The sequence below is a fragment of the Siphateles boraxobius genome, unplaced genomic scaffold (genome assembly GCF_051911475.1).
Source record: "Siphateles boraxobius isolate OS27281-9 unplaced genomic scaffold, OSU_SipBor_1 12, whole genome shotgun sequence".
Lineage (NCBI taxonomy): Eukaryota > Metazoa > Chordata > Actinopteri > Cypriniformes > Leuciscidae > Siphateles > Siphateles boraxobius.
The window spans coordinates 4,551,549-4,574,491 of record NW_027508722.1 but is presented as its reverse complement, the minus strand read 5'-3'; the positions used below and the strand labels follow the sequence as shown (position 1 = coordinate 4,574,491).

At 43.4% G+C, this 22,943-nt stretch overlaps 14 non-coding genes across 14 annotated transcripts; all 14 read right to left on the bottom strand.

Annotated features, from left to right (window-relative positions):
- Positions 1-551: 551 nt before the first annotated feature.
- On the bottom strand, positions 552-633 carry trnal-uag (transfer RNA leucine (anticodon UAG)). Its single transcript has one exon. It is a non-coding gene; the product is annotated as a tRNA-Leu (tRNA).
- A 203-nt stretch (positions 634-836) lies between these two features.
- trnal-aag (transfer RNA leucine (anticodon AAG)) lies at positions 837-918 on the bottom strand. Its single transcript has one exon. It is a non-coding gene; the product is annotated as a tRNA-Leu (tRNA).
- Positions 919-2,347: 1,429 nt separating this feature from the next.
- trnal-aag (transfer RNA leucine (anticodon AAG)) lies at positions 2,348-2,429 on the bottom strand. Its single transcript has one exon. It is a non-coding gene; the product is annotated as a tRNA-Leu (tRNA).
- Positions 2,430-2,644: 215 nt separating this feature from the next.
- trnal-aag (transfer RNA leucine (anticodon AAG)) lies at positions 2,645-2,726 on the bottom strand. The gene has a single exon. It is a non-coding gene; the product is annotated as a tRNA-Leu (tRNA).
- A 1,086-nt stretch (positions 2,727-3,812) lies between these two features.
- trnal-uag (transfer RNA leucine (anticodon UAG)) lies at positions 3,813-3,894 on the bottom strand. The gene has a single exon. It is a non-coding gene; the product is annotated as a tRNA-Leu (tRNA).
- Positions 3,895-6,414: 2,520 nt separating this feature from the next.
- Positions 6,415-6,496, bottom strand: trnal-aag (transfer RNA leucine (anticodon AAG)). Its single transcript has one exon. It is a non-coding gene; the product is annotated as a tRNA-Leu (tRNA).
- A 560-nt stretch (positions 6,497-7,056) lies between these two features.
- Positions 7,057-7,138, bottom strand: trnal-uag (transfer RNA leucine (anticodon UAG)). Its single transcript has one exon. It is a non-coding gene; the product is annotated as a tRNA-Leu (tRNA).
- Positions 7,139-7,341: 203 nt separating this feature from the next.
- Positions 7,342-7,423, bottom strand: trnal-aag (transfer RNA leucine (anticodon AAG)). The gene has a single exon. It is a non-coding gene; the product is annotated as a tRNA-Leu (tRNA).
- Positions 7,424-8,560: 1,137 nt separating this feature from the next.
- On the bottom strand, positions 8,561-8,642 carry trnal-uag (transfer RNA leucine (anticodon UAG)). The gene has a single exon. It is a non-coding gene; the product is annotated as a tRNA-Leu (tRNA).
- Positions 8,643-8,857: 215 nt separating this feature from the next.
- Positions 8,858-8,939, bottom strand: trnal-aag (transfer RNA leucine (anticodon AAG)). The gene has a single exon. It is a non-coding gene; the product is annotated as a tRNA-Leu (tRNA).
- Positions 8,940-10,025: 1,086 nt separating this feature from the next.
- Positions 10,026-10,107, bottom strand: trnal-uag (transfer RNA leucine (anticodon UAG)). Its single transcript has one exon. It is a non-coding gene; the product is annotated as a tRNA-Leu (tRNA).
- A 1,102-nt stretch (positions 10,108-11,209) lies between these two features.
- Positions 11,210-11,291, bottom strand: trnal-aag (transfer RNA leucine (anticodon AAG)). The gene has a single exon. It is a non-coding gene; the product is annotated as a tRNA-Leu (tRNA).
- Positions 11,292-12,902: 1,611 nt separating this feature from the next.
- Positions 12,903-12,984, bottom strand: trnal-uag (transfer RNA leucine (anticodon UAG)). Its single transcript has one exon. It is a non-coding gene; the product is annotated as a tRNA-Leu (tRNA).
- A 203-nt stretch (positions 12,985-13,187) lies between these two features.
- On the bottom strand, positions 13,188-13,269 carry trnal-aag (transfer RNA leucine (anticodon AAG)). Its single transcript has one exon. It is a non-coding gene; the product is annotated as a tRNA-Leu (tRNA).
- Between the last annotated feature and the right edge of the window lie 9,674 nt (positions 13,270-22,943).

The following is a 22,943-nucleotide window of genomic DNA, read 5'->3' as shown; positions in this document are numbered from 1 at the left end:
TGTGGGCCATTTTCACAATTTTTTTCTTTTAGTGTCTCACTTCTCCATAGTTAAATCAGTTGAAATTCTTCATACCTTGAAGGAGCTCCTCGACAGGTGGAAAGGCCTACTAAGTAGAGGGGGGACGCAGTTACACTCTTGGAGGCCCCCCTCCCTGAAGATTGCAATACCATTCTTTAAACAAACACAACTGAATTACCTAATCAAAGCCTTTGGGCCATACTCCAAAATGGCAGCCAGATGTGTCGCAGTTCAACTCAAAATCAAGAGGTAGCTGTCAGTTCACCAAAAATTCTCAATGAGTCAAATTTGCAAACTCCATTATTAAAGACCAGGGGTGCCCAGTCCTGCCGATGGACTGTCCTGCACAAAGCAGGATTGGGGACCCCTGTGTGCTATACATTATTATTATATTTAAATTCATTTTGGAAGTGTCATTATAATAATTGCAAGTTATTGTTGTCTCTGATTCAAGAGGGTGCATATTTTCAGCTGTTTTCGCACCTTTTCAGGGGACACTTTAGGTGTCTGGCCCTCATTAAAACTTCTGCTGGCAGCGGTGGGATTCGAACCCACGCCCCCAAAGAGACTGGAGCCTAAATCCAGCGCCTTAGACCCCTCGGCCACGCTACCCCGGCTTGGCTACTCTAGTGGGCCATTTTCTGGCCATTAAATTTCAGAAATAGAGAAATTGTTGGGTGTGGACCTTCATCGTCAGGCTCTGAAGCCCGCCGAGTTCGGCCAAGGAAAGCAAAAACGGCTGAGTTTTGAAGAGACTGGGAGCAAGCAGTGTCACTTCTCCAGTCTTTTCACAGGTGCCTTCTAAAATGCAGACTTGGCAGCGGTGGGATTTGAACCCACGCCCCCGAAGAGACTGGAGCCTTAATCCAGCGCCTTAGACCGCTCGGCCACGCTACCTTGTAAGAATGCTTTCCGTGGGCCATTTTCGCCAATTTTTTTCTTTTAGTGTCTCACTTCTCCATAGTTAAATCAGTTGAAATTCTTCATGCCTTGAAGGAGCTCCTCGACAGGTGGAAATGCCTACTAAGTAGAGGGGGGACGCAGTTACAATCTTGGAGGCCCCGCTCCCTGCAGATTGCAATTCCATCTCTAATCAAACACAACTGAATTACCTAATCAAAGCCTAATCGAATTACCTAATCAAAGCTCGGCCACGCTACCTTGTGAGAATGCCTTCCCTGGGCCATTTTCGCCAATTTTTTCTTTTTGTGTCTCACTTCTCCATAGTTAAATCAGTTGAAGTTCTTCATGCCTTGAAGGAGCTCCTTGACAGGTGGAAATGCCTACTAAGTAGAGGGGGGACGCAGTTACACTCTTGGAGGCCCCCCTCCCTGAAGATTGCAATTCCATCTCTAATCAAACACAACTGAATTACCTAATCAAAGCATTTGGGCCATACTCCAAAATGGCAGCCAGATGTGTCGCAGTTAAACTCAAAATCAAGAGGTAGCTGTCAGTTCACCAAAAACTCTCAGTCCTGCCGATCGACTGTCCTGCTATACATTATGATTATATTTAAATTCATTTTGGAAGTGTCATTATAATAATTGCAAGTTATTGTTGTCTCTGATTCAAGAGGGTGTATATTTTCAGCTGCTTTTGCACCTTTTCAGAGCACACTTTAGGTGTCTGTTCCTCATTAAAACCTCTGCTGGCAGCAGTGGGATTCGGACCCACGCCCCCGAAGAGACTGGAGCCTAAATCCAGCGCCTTAGACCCCTCGGCAACGCTACCCCGGCTTGGCTACTCCAAAATGGCAGCCAGGTGTGTCGCAGTTAAACTCAAAATCAAAAGGTAGCTGTCAGTTCACCAACAACTCTCAGTCCTGCTGATCCACTGTCCTGCACAGAGCAGGATTGGGCACCCCTGTGTGCTATACATTATTATTATATTTAAATTCATTTTGGAAGTGTCATTATAATAATTGCAAGTTATTGTTGTCTCTGATTGAAGAGGATGCATATTTTCAGCTGCTTTTTCACCTTTTCAGAGCACACTTTAGGTGTCTGGCCCTCATTAAAACCTCTGCTGGCAGCAGTGGGAATTGAACCCACGCCCCCGAAAAGACTGGAGCCTAAAACCAGCGCCTTAGACCTCTCGGTCACGCTACCCCGGCTTGGCCACTCTAGTGGGCCATTTTCTGCCCATTAAATTTCAGAAATAGAGAAATTGTTGGGTGTGGACCTTCATCGTCCACACCCAACATAGGCTCTGAAGCCCGCCGAGTTCGGCCAAGGAAAGCAAAAACGGCTGAGTTTTGAAGAGACTGGGAGCAAGCAGTGTCACTTCTCCAGTCTTTTCACAGGTGCCTTCTAAAATGCAGACTTGGCAGCGGTGGGATTTGAACCCACGCCCCAGAAAAGACTGGAGCCTTAATCCAGCGCCTTAGACCGCTCGGTCACGCTACCCCGGCTTGGCCACTCTAGTGGGCCATTTTCTGCCCATTAAATTTCAGAAATAGAGAAATTGTTGGGTGTGGACCTTCATCGTCCACACCCAACATAGGCTCTGAAGCCCGCCGAGTTCGGCCAAGGAAAGCAAAAACGGCTGAGTTTTGAAGAGACTGGGAGCAAGCAGTGTCACTTCTCCAGTCTTTTCACAGGTGCCTTCTAAAATGCAGACTTGGCAGCGGTGGGATTTGAACCCACGCCCCAGAAAAGACTGGAGCCTTAATCCAGCGCCTTAGACCGCTCGGCCACGCTACCTTGTAAGAATGCTTTCCGTGGGCCATTTTCACCAATTTTTTCTTTTAGTGTCTCACTTCTCCATAGTTAAATCAGTTGAAATTCTTCATGCCTTGAAGGAGCTCCTCGACAGGTGGAAATGCCTACTAAGTAGAGGGGTGACGCAGTTACACTCTTGGAGGCCCCCCTCCCTGCAGATTGCAATTCCATCTCTAATCAAACACAACTGAATTACCTAATCAAAGCCTAATCGAATTACTTAATCAAAGCTCGGCCACGCTACCTTGTGAGAATGCCTTCCCTTGGCCATTTTCGCCAATTTTTTCTTTTTGTGTCTCACTTCTCCATAGTTAAATCAGTTGAAGTTCTTCATGCCTTGAAGGAGCTCCTCGACAGGTGGAAATGCCTACTAAGTAGAGGGGGGACGCAGTTACACTCTTGGAGGCCCCCCTCCCTGAAGATTGCAATTCCATCTCTAATCAAACACAACTGAATTACCTAATCAAAGCCTAATCGAATTACCTAATCAAAGCTCGGCCACGCTACCTTGTGAGAATGCCTTCCGTGGGCCATTTTCGCCAATTTTTTCTTTTTGTGTCTCACTTCTCCATAGTTAAATCAGTTGAAATTCTTCATGCCTTGAAGGAGCTCCTCGACAGGTGGAAATGCCTACTAAGTAGAGGGGGGACGCAGTTACACTCTTGGAGGCCCCCCTCCCTGCAGATTGCAATTCCATCTCAAATCAAACACAACTGAATTACCTGATCAAAGCCTTTGGGCCATACTCCAAAATGGCAGCCAGATGTGTCGCAGTTAAACTCAAAATCAAGAGGTAGCTGTCAGTTCACCATAAACTCTCAATGAGTCAAATTTGCAAACTCCATTGACAAGGGGTGCCCAGTCCTGCCGATGAACTGTCCTGCACAAAGCAGGATTGGGGACCCCTGTGTGCTATACATTATTATTATATTTAAATTCATTTTGGAAGTGTCATTATAATAATTGCAAGTTATTGTTGTCTCTGATTCAAGAGGGTGCATATTTTCAGCTGCTTTCGCACCTTTTCAGAGGACACTTTAGGTGTCTGGCCCTCATTAAAACCTCTGCTGGCAGCGGTGGGATTCGAACCCACACCCCCAAAGAGACTGGAGCCTAAATCCAGCACCTTAGACCACTCGGCCACGCTGCCCAGGCTTGGCTACTCTAGTGGGCCATTTTCTGGCCATTAAATTTCAGAAATAGAGAAATTGTTGGGTGTGGACCTTCATCGTCAGGCTCTGAAGCCCGCCGAGTTCGGCCAAGGAAAGCAAAAACGGCTGAGTTTTGAAGAGACTGGGAGCAAGCAGTGTCACTTCTCCAGTCTTTTCACAATTGCCTTCTAAAATGCATACTTGGCAGCGGTGGGATTTGAACCCATGCCCCCAAAAAGACTGGAGCCTAAACCCAGCGCCTTAGACCGCTCGATCACACTACCTTGTAAGAAAGCCTTCTGTGGGCCATTTTCGCCAATTTTTTTCTTTTAGTGTCTCACTTCTCCATAGTTAAATCAGTTGAAATTCTTCATACCTTGAAGGAGCTCCTCGACAGGTGGAAAGGCCTACTAAGTAGAGGGGGGACGCAGTTACACTCTTGGAGGCCCCCCTCCCTGAAGATTGCAATACCATTCTTTAATCAAACACAACTGAATTACCTAATCAAAGCCTTTGGGCCATACTCCAAAATGGCAGCCAGATGTGTCGCAGTTCAACTCAAAATCAAGAGGTAGCTGTCAGTTCACCAAAAATTCTCAATGAGTCAAATTTGCAAACTCCATTATTAAAGACCAGGGGTGCCCAGTCCTGCCGATCGACTGTACTGCACAGAGTAGGATTGGGCACCCCTGTGTGCTATACATTATTATTATATTTAAATTCATTTTGGAAGTGTCATTATAATAATTGCAAGTTATTGTTGTCTTTGATTCGAGATGGTGCAAATTTTCAGCTGATTAAAACCTCTACTGGCAGCGGTGGGATTCAAACCCACGCCCCGAGTAGACTTGAGCCTAAGGCCTAAATCCAGCACCTTAGACCCCTCGGCCACGCTACCCCGGCTTGGCTACTCTAGTGGGCCATTTTCTGGCCATTAAATTTCAGAAATAGAGAAATTGTTGGGTGTGGACCTTCATCGTCAGGCTCTGAAGCCCGCCGAGTTCGGCCAAGGAAAGCAAAAACGGCTGAGTTTTGAAGAGACTGGGAGCAAGCAGTGTCACTTCTCCAGTCTTTTCACAATTGCCTTCTAAAATGCATACTTGGCAGCGGTGGGATTTGAACCCATGCCCCCGAAAAGACCGGAGCCTAAACCCAGCGCCTTAGACCGCTCGATCACACTACCTTGTAAGAAAGCCTTCTGTGGGCCATTTTCGCCAATTTTTTTCTTTTAGTGTCTCACTTCTCCATAGTTAAATCAGTTGAAATTCTTCATGCCTTGAAGGAGCTCCTCGACAGGTGGAAATGCCTACTAAGTAGAAGGGGGACGCAGTTACACTCTTGGATGCCCCCCTCCCTGCAGATTGCAATTCCATCTCTAATCAAACACAACTGAATTACCTAATCAAAGCCTAATCGAATTACCTAATCAAAGCTCGGCCACGCTACCTTGTGAGAATGCCTTCCGTGGGCCATTTTCGCCAATTTTTTCTTTTTGTGTCTCACTTCTCCATAGTTAAATCAGTTGAAGTTCTTCATGCCTTGAAGGAGCTCCTCGACAGGTGGAAATGCCTACTAAGTAGAGGGGGGACGCAGTTACACTCTTGGAGGCCCCCCTCCCTGAAGATTGCAATTCCATCTCTAATCAAACACAACTGAATTACCTAATCAAAGCCTAATCGAATTACCTAATCAAAGCTCGGCCACGCTACCTTGTGAGAATGCCTTCCGTGGGCCATTTTCGCCAATTTTTTCTTTTTGTGTCTCACTTCTCCATAGTTAAATCAGTTGAAATTCTTCATGCCTTGAAGGAGCTCCTCGACAGGTGGAAATGCCTACTAAGTAGAGGGGGGACGCAGTTACACTCTTGGATGCCCCCCTCCCTGCAGATTGCAATTCCATCTCTAATCAAACACAACTGAATTACCTGATCAAAGCCTTTGGGCCATACTCCAAAATGGCAGCCAGATGTGTCGCAGTTAAACTCAAAATCAAGAGGTAGCTGTCAGTTCACCATAAACTCTCAATGAGTCAAATTTGCAAACTCAATTGACAAGGGGTGCCCAGTCCTGCCGATGGACTGTCCTGCACAAAGCAGGATTGGGGACCCCTGTGTGCTATACATTATTATTATATTTAAATTCATTTTGGAAGTGTCATTATAATAATTGCAAGTTATTGTTGTCTTCGATTCGAGATGGTGCAAATTTTCAGCTGATTAAAACCTCTGCTGGCAGCGGTGGGATTCAAACCCACGCCCCGAGTAGACTGGAGCCTGGAGCCTAAATCCAGCGCCTTAGACCCATCAGCCACGCTACCCCGGCTTGGCTACTCTAGTGGGCCATTTTCTGGCCATTAAATTTCAGAAATAGAGAAATTGTTGGGTGTGGACCTTCATCGTCAGGCTCTGAAGCCCGCCGAGTTCGGCCAAGGAAAGCAAAAACGGCTGAGTTTTGAAGAGACTGAGAGCAAGCAGTGTCACTTGTCCAGTCTTTTCACAGGTGCCTTCTAAAATGCAGACTTGGCAGCGGTGGGATTTGAACCCACGCCCCCGAAGAGACTGGAGCCTTAATCCTGCGCCTTAGATCGCTCGGCCACGCTACCTTGTAAGAATGCTTTCCGTGGGCCATTTTCGCCAATTTTTTCTTTTTGTGTCTCACTTCTCCATAGTTAAATCAGTTGAAATTCTTCATGCCTTGAAGGAGCTCCTCGACAGGTGGAAATGCCTACTAAGTAGAGGGGGGACGCAGTTACACTCTTGGAGGCCCCCCTCCCTGCAGATTGCAATTCCATCTCTAATCAAACACATCTGAATTACCTGATCAAAGCCTTTGGGCCATACTCCAAAATGGCAGCCAGATGTGTCGCAGTTAAACTCAAAATCAAGAGGTAGCTGTCAGTTCACCATAAACTCTCAATGAGTCAAATTTGCAAACTCCATTGACAAGGGGTGCCCAGTCCTGCCGATGGACTGTCCTGCACAAAGCAGGATTGGGGACCCCTGTGTGCTATACATTATTATTATATTTAAATTCATTTTGGAAGTGTCATTATAATAATTGCAAGTTATTTTTGTCTCTGATTCAAGAGGGTGCATATTTTCAGCTGCTTTCGCACCTTTTCAGGGGACACTTTAGGTGTCTGGCCCTCATTAAAACTTCTGCTGGCAGCGGTGGGATTCGAACCCACGCCCCCAAAGAGACTGGAGCCTAAATCCAGCGCCTTAGACCCCTCGGCCACGCTACCCCGGCTTGGCTACTCTAGTGGGCCATTTTCTGGCCATTAAATTTCAGAAATAGAGAAATTGTTGGGTGTGGACCTTCATCGTCAGGCTCTGAAGCCCGCCGAGTTCGGCCAAGGAAAGCAAAAACGGCTGAGTTTTGAAGAGACTGGGAGCAAGCAGTGTCACTTCTCCAGTCTTTTCACAGGTGCCTTCTAAAATGCAGACTTGGCAGCGGTGGGATTTGAACCCACGCCCCCGAAGAGACTGGAGCCTTAATCCAGCGCCTTAGACCGCTCGGCCACGCTACTTGTAAGAATACTTTCCGTGGGCCATTTTCGCCAATTTTTTCTTTTAGTGTCTCACTTCTCCATAGTTAAATCAGTTGAAATTCTTCATGCCTTGAAGGAGCTCCTCGACAGGTGGAAATGCCTACTAAGTAGAGGGGGGACGCAGTTACACTCTTGGAGGCCCCCCTCCCTGCAGATTGCAATTCCATCTCTAATCAAACACAACTGAATTACCTAATCAAAGCCTAATCGAATTACCTAATCAAAGCTCGGCCACGCTACCTTATGAGAATGCCTTCCCTGGGCCATTTTCGCCAATTTTTTCTTTTTGTGTCTCACTTCTCCATAGTTAAATCAGTTGAAGTTCTTCATGCTTTGAAGGAGCTCCTCGACAGGTGGAAATGCCTACTAAGTAGAGGGGGGACGCAGTTACACTCTTGGAGGCCCCCCTCCCTGAAGATTGCAATTCCATCTCTAATCAAACACAACTGAATTACCTAATCAAAGCATTTGGGCCATACTCCAAAATGGCAGCCAGATGTGTCGCAGTTAAACTCAAAATCAAGAGGTAGCTGTCAGTTCACCAAAAACTCTCAGTCCTGCCGATCGACTGTCCTGCTATACATTATGATTATATTTAAATTCATTTTGGAAGTGTCATTATAATAATTGCAAGTTATTGTTGTCTCTGATTCAAGAGGGTGTATATTTTCAGCTGCTTTTGCACCTTTTCAGAGCACACTTTAGGTGTCTGGCCCTCATTAAAACCTCTGCTGGCAGCAGTGGGATTCGGACCCACGCCCCCGAAGAGACTGGAGCCTGGAGCCTAAATCCAGCGCCTTAGACACCTCGGCAACGCTACCCCAGCTTGGCTACTCCAAAATGGCAGCCAGGTGTGTCGCAGTTAAACTCAAAATCAAAAGGTAGCTGTCAATTCACCAACAACTCTCAGTCCTGCTGATCCACTGTCCTGCACAGAGCAGGATTGGGCACCCCTGTGTGCTATACATTATTATTATATTTAAATTCATTTTGGAAGTGTCATTATAATAATTGCAAGTTATTGTTGTCTCTGATTGAAGAGGATGCATATTTTCAGCTGCTTTTTCACCTTTTCAGAGCACACTTTAGGTGTCTGGCCCTCATTAAAACCTCTGCTGGCAGCAGTGGGAATTGAACCCACGCCCCCGAAAAGACTGGAGCCTAAATCCAGCGCCTTAGACCTCTCGGTCACGCTACCCCGGCTTGGCCACTCTAGTGGGCCATTTTCTGCCCATTAAATTTCAGAAATAGAGAAATTGTTGGGTGTGGACCTTCATCGTCCACACCCAACATAGGCTCTGAAGCCCGCCGAGTTCGGCCAAGGAAAGCAAAAACGGCTGAGTTTTGAAGAGACTGGGAGCAAGCAGTGTCACTTCTCCAGTCTTTTCACAGGTGCCTTCTAAAATGCAGGCTTGGCAGCGGTGGGATTTGAACCCACGCCCCCGAAAAGACTGGAGCCTTAATCCAGCGCCTTAGACCGCTCAGCCACGCTACCTTGTAAGAATGCTTTCCGTGGGCCATTTTCGCCAATTTTTTCTTTTAGTGTCTCACTTCTCCATAGTTAAATCAGTTGAAATTCTTCATGCCTTGAAGGAGCTCCTCGACAGGTGGAAATGCCTACTAAGTAGAGGGGTGACGCAGTTACACTCTTGGAGGCCCCCCTCCCTGCAGATTGCAATTCCATCTCTAATCAAACACAACTGAATTACCTAATCAAAGCCTAATCGAATTACCTAATCAAAGCTCGGCCACGCTACCTTGTGAGAATGCCTTCCCTGGGCCATTTTCGCCAATTTTTTCTTTTTGTGTCTCACTTCTCCATAGTTAAATAAGTTGAAGTTCTTCATGCCTTGAAGGAGCTCCTCGACAGGTGGAAATGCCTGCTAAGTAGAGGGGGGACGCAGTTACACTCTTGGAGGCCCCCCTCCCTGAAGATTGCAATTCCATCTCTAATCAAACACAACTGAATTACCTAATCAAAGCCTAATCGAATTACCTAATCAAAGCTCGGCCACGCTACCTTGTGAGAATGCCTTCCGTGGGCCATTTTCGCCAATTTTTTCTTTTTGTGTCTCACTTCTCCATAGTTAAATCAGTTGAAATTCTTCATGCCTTGAAGGAGCTCCTCGACAGGTGGAAATGCCTACTAAGTAGAGGGGGGACGCAGTTACACTCTTGGAGGCCCCCCTCCCTGCAGATTGCAATTCCATCTCTAATCAAACACAACTGAATTACCTGATCAAAGCCTTTGGGCCATACTCCAAAATGGCAGCCAGATGTGTCGCAGTTAAACTCAAAATCAAGAGGTAGCTGTCAGTTCACCATAAACTCTCAATGAGTCAAATTTGCAAACTCCATTGACAAGGGGTGCCCAGTCCTGCCGATGAACTGTCCTGCACAAAGCAGGATTGGGGACCCCTGTGTGCTATACATTATTATTATATTTAAATTCATTTTGGAAGTGTCATTATAATAATTGCAAGTTATTGTTGTCTCTGATTCAAGAGGGTGCATATTTTCAGCTGCTTTCGCACCTTTTCAGAGGACACTTTAGGTGTCTGGCCCTCATTAAAACCTCTGCTGGCAGCGGTGGGATTCGAACCCACGCCCCCAAAGAGACTGGAGCCTAAATCCAGCGCCTTAGACCACTCGGCCACGCTACCCCGGCTTGGCTACTCTAGTGGGCCATTTTCTGGCCATTAAATTTCAGAAATAGAGAAATTGTTGGGTGTGGACCTTCATCGTCAGGCTCTGAAGCCCGCCGAGTTCGGCCAAGGAAAGCAAAAACGGCTGAGTTTTGAAGAGACTGGGAGCAAGCAGTGTCACTTCTCCAGTCTTTTCACAATTGCCTTCTAAAATGCATACTTGGCAGCGGTGGGATTTGAACCCATGCCCCCGAAAAGACTGGAGCCTAAACCCAGCGCCTTAGACCGCTCGATCACACTACCTTGTAAGAAAGCCTTCTGTGGGCCATTTTCGCCAATTTTTTTCTTTTAGTGTCTCACTTCTCCATAGTTAAATCAGTTGAAATTCTTCATACCTTGAAGGAGCTCCTCGACAGGTGGAAAGGCCTACTAAGTAGAGGGGGGACGCAGTTACACTCTTGGAGGCCCCCCTCCCTGAAGATTGCAATACCATTCTTTAATCAAACACAACTGAATTACCTAATCAAAGCCTTTGGGCCATACTCCAAAATGGCAGCCAGATGTGTCGCAGTTCAACTCAAAATCAAGAGGTAGCTGTCAGTTCACCAAAAATTCTCAATGAGTCAAATTTGCAAACTCCATTATTAAAGACCAGGGGTGCCCAGTCCTGCCGATCGACTGTACTGCACAGAGTAGGATTGGGCACCCCTGTGTGCTATACATTATTATTATATTTAAATTCATTTTGGAAGTGTCATTATAATAATTGCAAGTTATTGTTGTCTTCGATTCGAGATGGTGCAAATTTTCAGCTGATTAAAACCTCTACTGGCAGCGGTGGGATTCAAACCCACGCCCCGAGTAGCCTTGAGCCTAAGGCCTAAATCCAGCACCTTAGACCCCTCGGCCACGCTACCCCGGCTTGGCTACTCTAGTGGGCCATTTTCTGGCCATTAAATTTCAGAAATAGAGAAATTGTTGGGTGTGGACCTTCATCGTCAGGCTCTGAAGCCCGCCGAGTTCGGCCAAGGAAAGGAAAAACGGCTGAGTTTTGAAGAGACTGGGAGCAAGCAGTGTCACATCTCCAGTCTTTTCACAGGTGCCTTCTAAAATGCAGACTTGGCAGCGGTGGGAATTGAACCCACGCCCCCGAAGAGACTGGAGCCTTAATCCAGCGCCTTAGACCGCTCGGCCACGCTACCTTGTAAGAATGCTTTCCGTTGGCCATTTTCGGCAATTTTTTATTTTAGTGTCTCACTTCTCCATAGTTAAATCAGTTGAAATTCTTCATGCCTTGAAGGAGCTCCTCGACAGGTGGAAATGCCTACTAAGTAGAGGGGGGACGCAGTTACACTCTTGGAGGCCCCCCTCCCTGCAGATTGCAATTCCATCTCTAATCAAACACAACTGAATTACCTAATTAAAGCCTAATCGAATTACCTAATCAAAGCTCGGCCACGCTACCTTGTGAGAATGCCTTCCCTGGGCCATTTTTGCCAATTTTTTCTTTTTGTGTCTCACTTCTCCATAGTTAAATCAGTTGAAGTTCTTCATGCCTTGAAGGAGCTCCTCGACAGGTGGAAATGCCTACTAAGTAGAGGGGGGACGCAGTTACACTCTTGGAGGCCCCCCTCCCTGAAGATTGCAATTCCATCTCTAATCAAACACAACTGAATTACCTAATCAAAGCCTAATCGAATTACCTAATCAAAGCTCGGCCACGCTACCTTGTGAGAATGCCTTCCGTGGGCCATTTTCGCCAATTTTTTCTTTTTGTGTCTCACTTCTCCATAGTTAAATCAGTTGAAGTTCTTCATGCCTTGAAGGAGCTCCTCGACAGGTGGAAATGCCTACTAAGTAGAGGGGGGACGCAGTTACACTCTTGGAGGCCCCCCTCCCTGAAGATTGCAATTCCATCTCTAATCAAACACAACTGAATTACCTAATCAAAGCCTAATCGAATTACCTAATCAAAGCTCGGCCACGCTACCTTGTGAGAATGCCTTCCGTGGGCCATTTTCGCCAATTTTTTCTTTTTGTGTCTCACTTCTCCATAGTTAAATCAGTTGAAGTTCTTCATGCCTTGAAGGAGCTCCTCGACAGGTGGAAATGCCTACTAAGTAGAGGGGGGACGCAGTTACACTCTTGGAGGCCCCCCTCCCTGAAGATTGCAATTCCATCTCTAATCAAACACAACTGAATTACCTAATCAAAGCCTAATCGAATTACCTAATCAAAGCTCGGCCACGCTACCTTGTGAGAATGCCTTCCGTGGGCCATTTTCGCCAATTTTTTCTTTTTGTGTCTCACTTCTCCATAGTTAAATCAGTTGAAATTCTTCATGCCTTGAAGGAGCTCCTCGACAGGTGGAAATGCCTACTAAGTAGAGGGGGGACGCAGTTACACTCTTGGAGGCCCCCCTCCCTGCAGATTGCAATTCCATCTCTAATCAAACACAACTGAATTACCTGATCAAAGCCTTTGGGCCATACTCCAAAATGGCAGCCAGATGTGTCGCAGTTAAACTCAAAATCAAGAGGTAGCTGTCAGTTCACCATAAACTCTCAATGAGTCAAATTTGCAAACTCAATTGACAAGGGGTGCCCAGTCCTGCCGATGGACTGTCCTGCACAAAGCAGGATTGGGGACCCCTGTGTGCTATACATTATTATTATATATAAATTCATTTTGGAAGTGTCATTATAATAATTGCAAGTTATTGTTGTCTCTGATTCAAGAGGGTGCATATTTCAGCTGCTTTCGCACCTTTTCAGAGGACACTTTAGGTGTCTGGCCCTCATTAAAACCTCTGCTGGCAGCGGTGGGATTCGAACCCACGCCCCCAAAGAGACTGGAGCCTAAATCCAGCGCCTTAGACCACTTGGCCACGCTACCCTGGCTTGGCTACTCTAGTGGGCCATTTTCTGCCAATAAAATTTCAGAAATAGAGAAATTGTTGGGTGTGGACCTTCATCGTCAGGCTCTGAAGCCCGCCGAGTTCGGCCAAGGAAAGGAAAAACGGCTGAGTTTTGAAGAGACTGGGAGCAAGCAGTGTCACTTCTCCAGTCTTTTCACAGGTGCCTTCTAAAATGCAGACTTGGCAGCGGTGGGATTTGAACCCACACCCCCAAAGAGACTGGAGCCTTAATCCAGCGCCTTAGACCGCTCGGCCTCGCTACCTTGTAAGAATGCTTTCCGTGGGCCATTTTCACCAATTTTCATCATAGTTAAATCAGTTGAAATTCTTCATGCCTTGAAGGAGCTCCTCGACAGGTGGAAAGGCCTACTAAGTAGAGGGGGGACGCAGTTACAATATTGGAGGCCCCCCTCCCTGAAGATTGCAATACCATCTTTAATCAAACACAACTGAATTACCTAATCAAAGCCTTTGGGCCATACTCCAAAATGGCAGCCAGATGTGTCGCAGTTAAACTCAAAATCAAGAGGTAGCTGTCAGTTCACCAAAAACTCTCAATGAGTCAAATTTGCAAACTCCATTGACAAGGGGTGCCCAGTCCTGCCGATGGACTGTCCTGCACAAAGCAGGATTGGGGACCCCTGTGTGCTATACATTATTATTAGGGGCCAAGCCCCAAAGGGGCTGAGCCACCTATTGTATCTGTTAGTTAGGGGCCAAGCCCCGAAGGGGCTGAGCCACCTATTGTATCTGTTAGTTAGGGGCCAAGCCCGAAGGGCAAGGCACCTATTGTATCTGTTAGTTTTCTTATTATTTATTATTATTAGGGGCCAAGCCCGAAGGGCAAGGCACCTATTGTATCTGTTAGTTTTCTTCTTCTTCTTCTTCTTCTTCTTCTTCTTCTTCTTATTATTATTATTATTATTATTATTATTATTATTCCGCAAATGGGAGTCTATGGCAGCCCTATGAATCGTAAGTAGGAAAATGATGAAATTTGGCTTGGTTATAGAGATGATCATGAAGAGTAATTGGGCCAAATTTTGAGTCTCTAGAACCAACTCTATAGCGCCACCACCAGTTCAAAAATGCAACATTGAAATGGTTATAACTTTTGAACGATTTGATCTAGAGACATGAAACTTAGTCCACCTGATTCCACTCATCATGCTGATCACAACCAATACTGTACATTAAGACCCCGCCCATTACAGTAGTGGCCATTTTGAAAAGTAGAGTATTCAGTTTTTTTGCTACTCCTCCTTCAAATTTTGTCCAATTTTCTCCAAACATGTGCTCAAATGATCTTCGGACTGAGACGCATAAATGTACTGTTCCCGATTTTTTTGTTTTACTGGGAAAAAAAAGTTATGATGTCGCAAACTTAACAAGGTCCACCCAAAATTGGCTATGAGGCTGTATCTCGGCCAAAATTTGATCAATCGAAACGAAAATTGGTACATTTCATCGGAAGCATGTTCTGAGGTTTCATGCCAAAGTTGGGAATAGTGCCACCTATGGGTCATGAGATATGAAAAATAGCTATTTTGGCCAATAACTTTTGAACAGTTTGTCAGAAAATCATAAATGTGGTATCTATGGATTTCTTGTGTCATGTCGATTCTGTGGACATCAATTTTGCCAGGATTGGATGTACCACGTGTCCGCCATTTAGAATTTTGTCATAAATTGCAATATCTTTTAAATTATTTGACATATTAGCAAAGAATTTGGTAAGGATGATCGACAAAATGTCCTGAAGGGACATGAAAATTTTGAACACAGCGCCACCTAGTGTTCCTGAGATATACGTTTTTTTTGCAAAAACGCTTATAACTTTTGAAAACATTGTTCAAATTTTGATTACTTTATGTCATTATGTTCCTTGGTTTATGCCGATTCAGACAATATCTCATTTGTCATTTTCCAACAATGTGACTTTCCGCCATATTGGAGCAAATGATACCTCTCACAAGCCAACTTAATAAATCATGTATCCAAACAACCCAAACCGCCTTCTGCATCTTGGCAAAAATACAACTTCCCATTGGTGCAATGAGATGAGTGATATGCTTCTGACACAGAGATAGTGGGTTCGAGCCCCATATTATACAACTTCAGATGATTGTGGAGTTTTATGTAATTTGGAGCCAATTGCTGCAGTTCTACCTTCAACAACTTAAGTCTCTGTAAAATTAAGCAAATCACAGTGTATGAGTATAAAGCAAATGCTCAGTAAAGCAAGAGGCTATAACTTTGAAGATTGTTTAATCAAATCCAATGTGTAGCAATCGTTAAAACATGTGAATTGTGCAATGTTCAAAAGATTCCTAGTAAAATAATAGATTAAAAAGTTGGCCGAGATAACGTTTAAGTTGGCTTGTGAAAGTTTGGACCTGAAAGTTTGAAGAAGGTTGAAGTAGTTTGAAGTTTAAAGTAGTTTTCAGGATTGTAATTCCATTGAAATGGTGGTAGTGTTTTTTTTTTTTTGTTTTGTTTTTTTTAATGAATGGCAAATATTGATTTAAGTCATGTTTTCTAAAGCTATTGAAATTAGGTTAATTTTGTCCATTATGTTCTGAAATGCTACTGATTTATTTATTTTTATGGCAAAGCTTTGTTAAATGTTGTTTCATGTCGTTTTTTTCTTCAATTTTATTAAAGCAAATGTGTCAATTCTTGGAATATGTGACCTTTATTGCATGGGCTTATCTTACATTTGGAAAGTTGCGTGCATTCTTCTAGCCATTCTTAACTAGGCACTAAGTTTAGTTTCACAAACCATACTGGGAAAAGCAAGTAGTGTAACCATAAGTGTCATTGTAAATAACTAAAGAAACGGTTAGTATTCTTTTCTATATAGATTTAAATATGCAACAATAGTGCTTTAAAATCACTTCTTAAAAGGCCCACTCTAATTTGCTTACTTTATCCAATGTGCTCAAAGGTATTTAAACTAAAAATAACTTATTTTTAATTCACATTTTTATCACCTCTCACAATATTGTTTCTAGGCAGCATGAAAAAAACATAATTGTACAAGACATTATCAAAGGTGACTGTCAAAGTAATGTACTTATAGCAAAAATATAGGTTACAGTTGCATATGGCAGTTAACCCATGTAATTCGAAATTCTTTTCCCTGAGATAACATGTATGAATTTATAAGGATATTAAACAATCTTTATCAATTACGTCAAATTGTGTGGTTTTTGTTCGTTTGTTCTGCGTTTAGTCATTCTTTTCCTATCAGTTTCACCAAAGACGAACTACTGGACATTAGGAAACACACACCAGAGACCTTTTCTACAGTTTTTGATTATTCGGACGTTTTGCTGGACATTCTCGTCGGAGGTGCAGCGTTGTTGTTCAAACGCGCGTTCAGACGCAAACGCGGGAAGCGAGCCGGCGCGCTGGTTAAACTCCGCGAGCGCGGCCTGCGCACTGCACTCCCCAGTATTCATCTCGCGAATCTCCGATCCCTTCCTAACAAAACGGATGAACTTCTTCTCCTCACCCACACTAACAAGGATTTTTTAAACTCTGCTGCTTTGTGCTTCACTGAAACCTGGCTGAGTGAAGCCATACCGGACAACGCAATACATCTGCCGGGCTTCCAGCTGTTCCGAGCGGATCGCATGGCGGAGCTAACGGGGAAAACGAGAGGGGGTGGATTGTGTTTCTACATTAACGAAAGTTGGTGTTCAGATGTAACAACACTGAAGAAGATGTGCTCTCCTAATTTAGAGGCACATTTCATAAACTGTAAACCCTTCTACTCGCCTCGGGAATTTTCCTCTTTCATTCTCGTGAATGTTTACATCCCTCCAGACGCGTGCGTGAGCGCGGCGCTACAACAGCTGGCTGAACAAATATCTGAAACGGAACAAAGGTACCCAGACTCTCTTTTAATCATTCTTGGGGATTTTAACAAAGCAAATCTTTCCCGTGAACTACCAAAATACAGACAACACGTTACATGTCCCACCAGAGACAGTAATATACTGGACCACTGTTACACCACAATAAGAAATGTGTATCACTCCGTCCCACGGGCAGCTTTGGGGCTCTCTGATCACTGTTTGGTTCATCTCATACCGACCTACAGGCAGAAACTGAAATCAGCTAAACCTGGAATACGGACTGTAAAAAGATGGACTAATGAAGCAGAGCAGAATCTACAGGCCTGCTTTGATTGCACTGATTGGACTGTTTTTGAAGCTGCTACCAATGATCTGGATGAGCTCACAGATACTGTAACATCATATATAAGTTTCTGTGAGGATACATGCATTCCTACCAGGGCATTCTTATCATTCACTAATGATAAACCATGGTTTACTGGGAAACTCAAACACCTTCGTCATGCCAAAGAGGATGCTTACAGAAGTGGGGATAAAATCTTGTATAACCAGGCCAGAAACAGATTGACAAAGGAGATCAGAGTTGCTAAAAGGAACTACTCTGATAAACTGAAAAACCAGTTTTCATCCAACGACCCATCATCAGTCTGGAATGGCCTGAGGAACATCACCAACTACAAGTCACCATCCCCTCGATCTGTGGACAATCAACACCTGGCTGACGATTTAAATTCATTTTACTGCCGGTTTGAAAAGCCCTCATTAACACCACACACCCGGTCTGATCTGCACTTCACACTTTCACCATCACCTCCTGCACTCCAATTATCACTCCCCCCTCCTGCCATCCAACCTGAGCTTAAGGTCTGTGTGGAGGACGTGAGCCGAGTCTTCAAAAAACAGAAGACTAGGAAAGCCTCAGGCCCAGACGGCATCTCATCTGCTTGTTTAAAAGCCTGCGCTGACCAACTGGCCCCGGTCTTCACGCAGATCTTCAACAGATCATTGGAGCAGTGTGAAGTTCCCTGCTGCTTCAAACGCTCCACTATCATTCCTGTCCCCAAAAAAACCAAAATCACTGGACTTAATGACTACAGACCTGTCGCTCTCACGTCTGTGGTCATGAAGTCGTTTGAAAGACTGGTGCTGGCCCACCTGAAGGACCTCACTGGACCCTTGCTGGATCCCTTTCAGTTTGCTTACAGAGCAAATAGGTCTGTGGATGATGCAGTCAACATGGGACTGCATTATATCCTGCAACATCTCGACAGACCAGGGACTTATGCAAGGATCCTCTTTGTGGACTTCAGTTCGGCCTTCAATACCATCATGCCTGATCTTCTCACAGCCAAACTGACCCAGCTCTCCATACCATCCTCGATCTGTCAGTGGATCACCAGCTTCCTGACGGACCGGCAGCAGCGAGTGAGACTGGGGAAACACACATCCAAGACACTCACAATCAGCACCGGAGCCCCCCAAGGGTGCGTTCTCTCCCCACTGCTCTTCTCCCTGTACACTAATGACTGCACTTCTAAAGACCCCACTGTCAAGCTCCTGAAATTTGCAGACGACACCACTGTCATCGGTCTCATCCAAAACGGTGACGAGTCTGCTTACAGACTGGAGGTTGAACAGCTGGCTGCCTGGTGCAGTTATAACAACCTTGAGCTGAACACGCTCAAAACAGTGGAGATGATCGTGGACTTCAGGAGGAACAGCCCAGCACTCCCCCCACTCACCATCATGAACAGCACTGTGGAAGCGGTGGAGTCATTCAGGTTCCTGGGCACTATCATCTCTCAGGACCTGAAGTGGGACAATCACATTGACTCCACTGTGAAAAAGGCCCAGCAGAGACTGTACTTCCTTCGCCAGCTGAGGAAGTTCAACCTGCCACAGGATCTGCTGATTCAGTTCTACTCAGCCGTCATTGAGTCTGTCTTGTGCGCTTCCATAACTGTCTGGTTTGGTTCAGCTACCAAATCAGACATCAGGAGACTACAACGGACAGTCCGGACTGCGGAGAGGATTATTGGTGCCCCCCTGCCAAACCTCCAGGACCTGTACTCTTCCAGAGTGAGGAAGAGAGCAGGTAAAATCATCACAGACTCCACTCACCCTGTACACCACCTGTTTGAACTGTTACCGTCAAGACGGAGACTCAGATCACTGGCCACAAGAACATCTCGGCACAGGAACAGTTTCTTCCCACAGGCCATTTCCCTCCTGAACAGTTAACACTCCTCCCAAGGCATATGCCTGTAAGTGCAATACTCCCACTGTTTAGTGCAATATCCTACAACTCAGGTGATACTTATATGTAGATTTATTTATTTATAATATTCAAAACACTGTAAATAGGTTCATAATCTGTAAATCTGAAAATGTCTATTCTGACTAAACCCAACTGTGATAGTTTTATTCTCATATATTTATATTTTTATTTTTTATTCTTATAATTTGTAGTATTATGTTTCATGTTTCATGTTGTATTTGTATTTGTATAGTCCACTGGAAGCCTCAGTACCAAAACAAATTCCTTGTGTGTGCAAGCACACTTGGCAATAAAGCTCTTTCTGATTCTGATTCTGATTCTGAAAAAAATATATCAAAGTCCATACAAAAAACTTGATTATTCGTCAGGTCACAATTGTGACCATTAGCAGAACAAAGAGAGGCTAGGTATATGGTGTTAATGGATTTATAAACTGACAAACTTCTACAGTTTAAAGACCAGGTTCAATAATTGTTTTAAGCTTTAGTTAATAGTGTTGTATTACATTAAAGGCACACTATGCAAAATTTCCATTTGTGAAATAGTGACCCCAGGAGTCGCTGTGGAGTACTTGTATTTTTTCTGAGCATTAACTTCCACAGATTAATTGTTCACCACGAGACAAGTTATATGTGCTAACAAAGTTAATAGGGTCAATTTGGATTTCATGTCAACTTTAAAACAGAGTTGGCATCATCTCTTCACAGAAGTTAGCATCATCTGAAATCCTCATACAAGGCTGGATCCAAATTGGAGATGACATAATATCTAATATGCCCATGACAATTTAGAAACTGAAAATAGAACATAAAAATATGTATTAGATCTAATAGAACAAAATGACAAAATTATAAAATGCATTGCGTGAATTCTTGTTTAAAGAGATGTGTTTAATCTACAATTAAACTAGGAATGTTTGTCAGAATAGTGAACATTATCAGGAAACCTGTTCCAGACTTTAGGACCCACATGCAAAAACAAAACATTCTCTCCTTTAGTGCAGTTCAATATCCTAAGTAGTACCAAAAGTCCAGAATTGTAAGATTCCTACAAGAATCTGTTAATATTAATAAATAGAGATGAGGAACATCAGTACAAAATCAGTTAAATACACTAAATCTAAACCATTTAGAACCTTTAGATGATGACAAAACTTCGTAATCAATACAGAACTTAAGTAATAATTGTAAAAATGAAAATATGTTGTAATATAATATTTTATTAATCTATACACTGCATCTTGGACTAACTTTATTTATTAAAGGTGCAGGACAACCACCTAACAGTGAATCACAATAATATAAACTAAACTCATTAAACATAACATGCTGTCCATTTAAATACTAAATCTTCATTTTGAGTTGATTCTCATTTGAACTATGGAACTTCTACATCTATGGAAACACATGTCTTCCCAGGGGCTCAATGAGATGAGTGACAGGCATATGACCCAGAGAGTGTGGGTTCAAGTCCTTTGTCTTACAACTTTATAAAGTTGTGTCATTTCAATTCCTTTATCATACTGAAAAGCATTGTACTATTCTTTCTTCCTATTAAATATAACGTGGGTTTCATTTATATGCAAAGTCTTTATTTTGAGTTCATCTTCATTCTTTTTAACTACTGAACCTTAGCAGCTGGATGAACTCATTTCTTCTGTGAGGTAAGAAGTTAATAAGTAAGAATACTTTGGTTATTAAAGTTTCTTTTAAAGTTTTAAAAGCAAAGTATTTTTAAGTACTTTTTGAACCCATGGAACCATTGAAGGCTTGGCCCCGTAAGGCTGCTTGCAGCTTTAATTTTTCTTATTATTATTATTCCGCAAATGGGAGTCTATGGCAGCCCTATGAACCGTAAGTAGGAAAATGATTAAATTTGGCACACTTGTAGTGATGCTAATGAATAGTAATTGGACCAATTTTTGACCCTCTAGAACCAACTCTATAGCGCCACCACCAGTTCTAAAATTCAACATTGAAATGGTTATAACTTTTGAACCCTTTGATCTAGAGACATGAAACTTAGTCTACCTGATTCCACTCATCATGCTGATCACAACTAATCCCTTATATTAAGACTCCGCCCATTACAGTAGTGGCCATTTTGAAATGTACAGTATTCAGTTTTTTCGCTACTTTTCCTTCAAATTTTGTCCAATTTTCTCCAAACATGTGCTCAAATGATCTTCGGACTGAGCCGCATAAAAGTACTGTTCCCGATTTTTTTGTTTCACTGGGAAAAAAAAGTTATGATGTCGCAAACTTAACGAGGTCCATCTAAAATTGGCTAAGAGGCTGTATCTCGGCCAAAGATTGATCAATTGAAACGAAAATTGGTACATTTCATTTGAAGCATGTTCTGAGGTTTCATGCCAAAGTTGGGAATAGTGCCACCTATGGGTCATGAGATATGAAAAATTGCTATTTTGGCCAATAACTTTTGAACAGTTTGTCAGAAAATCATAATTGTGGTATCTATGGATTCCTTGCATCCTGCCGAATCCGTGGATATCGATTTTGCCATGATTGGATGTACCATGTGTCCGCCATTTTGAATTTTGTAATAATTTGCTATAACTTTTTAACTGTTTGATATATCTTCACAAAATTTAATGCGGATCATCAACACCATGTCCTGAAGGTACATGAGAAGTTTAAACACAGCGCCACCTAGTGTTCCAGAGATATTATTTTTTTTAGAAAAAATCCTATAACTTTTGAAAATATTGTTCAGATTTTGATTTCTTTATGTCATTATGTTCCTTGGGTTAAGCCGATTCAGACGATATCTCATTTGTCATTTTCCAACAATGTGACTGTCCGCCATATTGAAGCAAACAGTAAACAGTTTTTTCGCTACTCCTCCTCAAATCTTGCTCAATTTTGCCCAAAGTTTGCTCAGATGATCTTTGGACGAAGCCGCATAGAAATGACTTAACAGATTTTTGATATTCGCTACCGTTCCCGAGTTATTTGTCTGCAAAGTTGACCTAGCCTGTGTTTGTTGCCTTATGCTAGTTAGCTTAGCATAATAATGGGTTAGCATGCTAACCAGAAGCCATTCTTTCTAATGCGTCTCTTCAGCTATCAGGATAAATATAAGCTACATTAGCATTGAGTTGCTAAACCACATGTCACGAATCCCGAACCATTGCGGTCGTGGGTTCGAATCCTGTGTGACACGTGCCCAGACCGCATGAGGTACTGTGGCAGGAAAAGATGCAGAAGTTGTGCCTAAGAATGGTCTCATCTGAAGCTGTCACATACAACATGCAGTGCTTTTATGTACAATTCAGAGTTCTATGCTCTTCATTTTCTTCAAAATTCTTAATTTTAACTTGATTCTCTCTTGAAACTATTGAATTTTGTAGATGCGTGTCTGCCAAGTGGCACAACAAGATGAGTGACAGACACCTGACCCATATATAGTGGGTTCGAGTCCTATGAGGGACAACTTTAAAATTGTGTATAAACTTGTCATTTATATTCCTTTATTATGCGGGTACGAGCTGTACTAAACTTTCTTACTCTTGTATTAGAAATAATCTTGTTTTTTTACTTCATTCTGTGTTCATTCTCATCAGACCTTCTGTTAATTTTGATTTCATCCTATCTGTACTTCTGAACCTATCTGTTATTCAGGTACATTCTATTTCTGCTGTATTTGCTCTTCTGGCTCCGTATTGCGCTACAGCCCCTTCAGCGGCTTGGCCCCGTATTGCTACTTGCAGCTATATTTATATTTAAATTCATTTTGGAAGTTTCATTATAATAATTGCAAGTTATTGTTGTCTCTG